Below are 6,542 nucleotides of genomic sequence, written 5' to 3'. Positions count from 1 at the left end.
AAGATCATGGCTAATGCTTGACTCACAATGGCACCCTAAAGAGACCCATTGGGGAAGGACCACATCAACACACCATATGGATTTCCAACAAGTGGGGAAACTCCTTGCCTCTTGATATTTTGTGTAACAATCAACTGAGTTATAAAACCAAATAATCTAAACATTTAGTTGATATAATATGAGTAAAGCTGTTTATACATTGTAAGATCTTGGCTTATGTTTATGGCACCCTGCAGAGTCCAAATGGCAAAGGACTACATCAATGCACCATAGATTTCCAACCAGATTTTGGTGGCAAAAGCCTTGTCTTGTGGGTACACTCCCTGGGTCAGATAATTGTTGCTCAAAAATGGCAACTACTGTAATTTTATTTATGAGCCCAAATAATGAAACCATTTAGTTGACAATGACACTTACTGAGATAGGATTTTTTACTTTGCTAATGATCTTCCGGAAGAACCTCCCAATGGTCCTCAGACAGTATATCACGGGATTCGCCATGTGAAGAACATTCAAATACTCCTCCAGAATTAACTGAACTTGATTAGAAACATACACAAATATCCTAGGAATAAAAAAGAAACCAATAGCCAGGAGGTGCGTGGCGCAGGTATAAAACGTTTTGCGCCAGTTTTCAAAATGGTCGCGTGAGCAGATGGCCTTGATGATGGCAACGTAGGAGAATATAATAAAAGTAAAAGGCAACAGGAGAACGAACATGGCCAGGCCGAACGCCAGTCGTTTCACAAAGGTAATGTCCATGCACGATAATGCAGTGAGGGCGGTATTGGTGCAGAAACACCAACAATATTTTGTTTTTGTTGCAGATGGGTACAGTAGAATCCAGAATGGCTATTACTGCACCGATGGCTCCAGCAGAGATCCAGAAAAAGTAGCTGAGAATACAGGTGGTTCTGTTGGTCAGTATGCAAGCGTATCTCAGAGGGTAGCAAATGGCTATATAACGATCCAAAGCCATTATTATAATGATGTAGGCGTCAAAGCTTCTGAGAAAATGTACGCAGAAGAGTTGCAAGATGCACACACAGTAGGGTATAGATCCAGCACCGAACCAGTACTTTGCAATAATTTTGGGCAGGGTTATTGTGTCAAACAGCAGGTCGGACACAGTGGAGGTTCACCATAATCTTGTACATCGGCTGATTCAGGTGGCTATTAAAAGCGATTAGAAGTATCACTGTAGCGTTTGCGAAGAGAGATTATGTAAGCAAGAAACAAGCCAATGTAGATGGGGACATCAAAAGTCTCATTGAGTCCTGGAAAGCCAAGTAGAATAAGTTCTGACACCCATGTCTTATTTGCCATTGGCTGATGGATCATTTCTTCAGTGGAATGTTCCTGAAATAGAAAATCACAATTTGGAATGCCATAATGGCAAAGGGAGACATTCCAACCAACAAGGAATTATTTTAGTAGATGCTGCCATATAGTGGTGAATGTGTTTGTGCAAAGACTCTCATGAATATAGAGCTGCCTGAATTCTACAGTGACATATTCATCATGAGCAGACTCCGGGCAGCTTGTGGGCTTCCCCATGGAAATCCCTTTAATAACTAGAGAGGAGCAATGGAGTCTTGTACTACGGCATGCCAGTACCATAAACAGCACTGCATGTTGTGCTCAACAGCAGATACATATACTGAACACTTAGGAAGATCGTTTTTTTTATTGGCTTTCTAATCTAGAGCTTAAGCAAATGAGTCCTATAATCTTAAATAAAATAGACCCTTAATAAACCTTTGAATAATTTGCATGTTACAGATGTCAGACTTACAGGCCTATCATTTCTAGGTAGTGCCCACAAACCCTTTTCAGCTTCCAGACCTTGGAGAACAAGCAAGAACTTAAATTAAACCAAAGGGTTAAACAGTCTTTAGTGAATACACAGGCGGGAAGATCAGAATATTAGTAGAACAAAGCCAGAAACGTAATAAAGGGAGGCCTACAATAGGTCATCAAACCGGGGTTCCTGGAGCACTTTGAATTGGGTGCCATGGCACATTCTCATGATGACATTATGTAGCCATGAGCCTGATGGTGCCGTCAGTGCAAAATGATGTCATCAAGCTGCACTAATTCTATAGATTCATGGCATAACCTTAAAATAGTTAATTAAATATTAATAATATTGTTAATTATACTTTGTTACCATCGGGTGTCTGCCGTTGACAGTTTGTTTGTGTGTAACTTTCTCTACTTCAGCAAGATTGTTATCATAATATAATTGTATAATTGGTTTTGAATATTAACTTCACATTTACTTCATTACTCATCTCACCTCTGTGTTCAGGATGTTTTAATTAATGACAATGTATTCACCGGAAAATCAAGAATCCATGGCAACTGGAAAAAAAACAACAGAAACAACATTTTGCATAGATTTGTTCAGAAAAGTCCAACTCAATATAATCTCATAGTACATTCCCTAAATTGGTGCTGATAGCGCTCCCATTGGTTATATATTCATATTACACTGGGGTTTTTGTGCCTATAGGAATGACTTATTTATGAGCAGCAACATTTCAGGGGTTAACTATTAAACTTGATTTTTTATGGTCAAGGTTTTTTGAACAAAAACTAGAATTTTTCGAAATTTATTATACCCCGATGCTGCAAAAAGCCTGAATCCAAAAAGCCACCATCTCAGACCTGTCGAAGGTCATGTATAAATCAATGGGAGATGTCCCTATCTCAATTAGAACTTATCATGGTCTGAGCTGGGTTTAGCCCAAAAATCCAATAACCTGAGCTATTTGGAAGACAAATCTGAAAAAATCCAGTGATTTGAGTTTTCGCTCAATTTTAGAGTTTTTTCCCCAATACGATAAATTTGAGTTATTTTATTAAGAAATAAGGCAAAATCAGGGATGGGAATTTTGTCGAGCTTTTTTTTAATTTATGAAATTATAAAAATTTAATAATGAGATAAATTCACATTTTAGTAAATAACCCTGTTCATTCGCAGGGTTATAACAATGCAGCCAATGGGAGGATCAGAAGGGCCCCAGTAGACACGGAACACGTTAGGCTTTCTGTTTCTCATGTTCTAATAAATGATTTTGTATTTTTGACAAAAACATTTTGTGGATTTTTTGAAAAACCTCACATTTTGGTCTAGCTCTACAAGACCAGCAGGGAACAAATATTCTAATTGGCTACAGGTTAGATCAGTGAACTAATTAGTGTTTCTGAATATTATCACACAGGCCACATCTGGATTTACTGTATCATCCAACACTGATTTATGAAACCTTTGCGGGTTATAGTGTTGTACAACCACTATGTCATTATTGTACTATATCACAAGGAAGATCTTAACAAAAGGCAGTGAAAATAAACACAATCTCACAACATCTTCCTGTTTTTGTTGCTATCATATATCAGGTCATGTGCTCATGGTAATTTCCAATCAAACTCTATTACCGTCATTGTGCGTGTGCTTTCTTTTTCCATTGGCCCATCAGCCTGTGGTGCAATTGCACAAGTGTCCATCATCCAATATGAAGAAATAGATGGCCCACTTTGATACATTTATGGAGCAATGAGCAACATAATGTTATTGGGACCACCTGGTGTGGCACCTGTAGTGGAAAAACAACTGGAAGGATCTACTGGTGAATGCAGAAGATTGCTGTGCTGGTGCCACCAACATCAAAGGGCTACCTTCAGGGGACAACAGATAGATCTATATATAAGTTTGGGACCTGTCCAGATAAGGGATTTTTTTTTAATTTGGATCTTCATACTTAGTAGTAGTAGTAGTTTACTAGAAAATCATATAAAATATTAAATAAACCCAATAGGCTGGTTTTGCCTCAAATGAGGATTAGTTATATCTTAGTTATGATCAAGTACAAGCTACTGTTTTATTATTATAGAGAAAAAATAAATACATTTTAAAAATCTAGATTATTTCATTATAATGAAGTCTATGGGTTTCCAGAAACGGATCCCATAACTATATAGTATATATAAATGTATTGTACAAAGTATCTCCAGGATGTGAGGCCTCTGGTTGTTTTGACTATTAGAAGATGTACTGACGTCCCTGAATTACATATTTTTTAAATTCTTTTTTTTATAGCCCTTTTATTGGAGCCCCAGCCTTCCATCGCCCTTCCCTATCTGTCATACAGGCTATTCCCAGTTGCACGTGATTATTACGGTCATAACAAAAGGAAACCGTTTAAGATAAAGATATAAAAATAGAACATTAAATATAACTTCCCCTTTATAGTTACAAATTCTTAACACGTGAGGTTGAAACAACAGTTATCTGCCGGCCTGTTCTTACTTTTACTGTTCAGCTTTTCATGGGTCATGTTTTTAATTATTATTTCTATATAAAACTGCAATACGTTCCGTTATTCATCGCCCTGTCCTGTAGTAAATACATATTTGTTTTTATGAGCAGGAAGAATAAATTTGTATATTAAGGTATTTTGGGCTCAGTGGTTTCCCACCAGGGTTTTGCAGAATCCACGTTCTGTTCATGATGCCGATGCCATTTATTACATTTCCCCCTAAAGAACAAAGGAATAAAATGCAAACAAAAGTGTTGCTAATATTATTTGCATTTTGGATCATAGAATTACACAGAATTTGTGATCACACCATAGTATAACTAAGATACTCTGGACAACCTAGGGTTTGGAACCAGTGATGATGGGCCACCTAAAGGGTTGGTCAAATAGCTTTGAATTTGATATAAAAAATATCAAAACTGTCCGGAATAGCAAATGCCACATCCACCCTCTGAAACAGAGCATCAACACAAGAAATGTTTGGTTGGGAAAGGTGTCATCTCCTAGAACCTATGATGGTCTATTAAAATTCATTACATACACCATTCATATAGACATAGACATGCCTTTGACTGAACCTGGACCATATTACCACCTTTAGACAGAGAAATCCCACTACCACCCTGACCAACGATGGACTAGTGTTTAAAGAAGGAAGATCTTCACACAATTCAGTTCACCAAAACATTATCTTTGGCCAGAGGAAGTTGAGGGTTTGTCAAAAGAAGAACTTGAACCTAGAAGCTATTGCCATATCAAGCTGACATGAGTATTTTATGAAAAAAAGACCAAACTAGAATCCACGATTTGACCTTTTTTATTATTAAAAAGCAAAATTTAATCAGATCGGGGGAAAACGCCAAATTTTGCAGAATTGCTTGATTTTTTCAAACTTTTTTGCCCAAAAAAGGTATTTCCAACGCATACCACAGAAATTTTCAAATAGGTTAGGGACCTCTCCCATTGACTTATATACTACCTTGGCGGGTCTGAGATGCTGGATTTTTGGATTCGGATTTTTTGATTCTTTTGCAGCATTAGGCTTATAAATCCCAAAAAAATTCAAGTTTTTTTTTCTTCCACAAAAAATTCGGATTTTATAGTAAAATATAGAATTTCTCAGACTTTACTAAATAACCCCAAATTGTCTGTATACATTAATTTCTTAGTCCACATAATGTAAAAAAATCACCCAAGAGTATTAACTTGTCCCCTTTAGTGGCGGATCTAATTTTCTAATTTCTAACGTTCTAATTTTTGGATCCAGGCTTCTTTTCTGAGAATACCCAATAGAAGAAAAGTTCTGCTCACTTCTTGACTATTGCTTTAAATACAGCTATTTATTATTTGAATTGCAGGACTGATGCAAATGATGCATAATCTATGTGGAATATGTTGTAATTATATAAATGATAAAAATAATAAATTACACCTTATTGCAGTCATTACTATGGTAGTTCCCAAGCTAAACCAATGAGATTATTCTAATCGTAGGTTTGGCCACCTGCTCTAACCATGTGTAAATTCAAGATAGTTTCGCTTAGCTGCTACAGCTCTGCCCACTACAAACGGAGAAGCATAGATGGAAAATCTATTGCTCATCTTTATGTTCATCACACACCAGTGAAATAACCTCAATACATTTCTTTCTCCTCTTTTAGGATTGCTTCTTCTAGAAGTTTCTGCAGTGAGAGATGTCTAACCAGTCGGAAGCCTTTGAGTTTGTCCTCCTTTGCTTTCCAGGACTCCAGCAGAAGTTCCAAGTCCTGGTGTCCATAACAATGTTCATTCTCTATATCAGTACATTGCAAATGGTATTGTTGTGGGACTGATTATTTTGAAGGAACACCTCCACCAACCACCCATGTACATGTTCACTGGGAACCTTGCCCTTTCCGACCTTCTGTTTGACACCATCACGTTGCCCAAAATCATTGACAAATATTGGTTTGGACAAGGGAACATCTCATTCTTTGGGTGCTTCTTTCAGCTTTTCTTTGTTCATTATCTGTCTTCTGTAAACATTTTCATCATGATGCTGATGGCTGCCGATCGATACTATTTGTGAACCACTCAGATACTCCACAATAATCAGTCAACGAGTTACAACTACTCTCTGCTGTGTATTCTGGGTATTATGTGCTATTCCTTCAGCCTATGCAACCTTCATGGCTCTTAATGCTTCTTTCTGTGGCAGGAATAAAATTTATAACTGTT

At 37.2% G+C, this 6,542-nt stretch overlaps 1 pseudogene; it reads right to left on the bottom strand.

Annotated features, from left to right (window-relative positions):
* Positions 1–396: 396 nt before the first annotated feature.
* Positions 397–1,341, bottom strand: LOC108716357 (annotated as a pseudogene).
* Positions 1,342–6,542: the final 5,201 nt, after the last annotated feature.

The sequence above is a fragment of the Xenopus laevis genome, chromosome 5L, assembly GCF_017654675.1.
Source record: "Xenopus laevis strain J_2021 chromosome 5L, Xenopus_laevis_v10.1, whole genome shotgun sequence".
Taxonomy (NCBI): domain Eukaryota; kingdom Metazoa; phylum Chordata; class Amphibia; order Anura; family Pipidae; genus Xenopus; species Xenopus laevis.
Note: the sequence above shows the minus strand (reverse complement) of the source record. Positions and strands in the feature narration are given on the sequence as shown.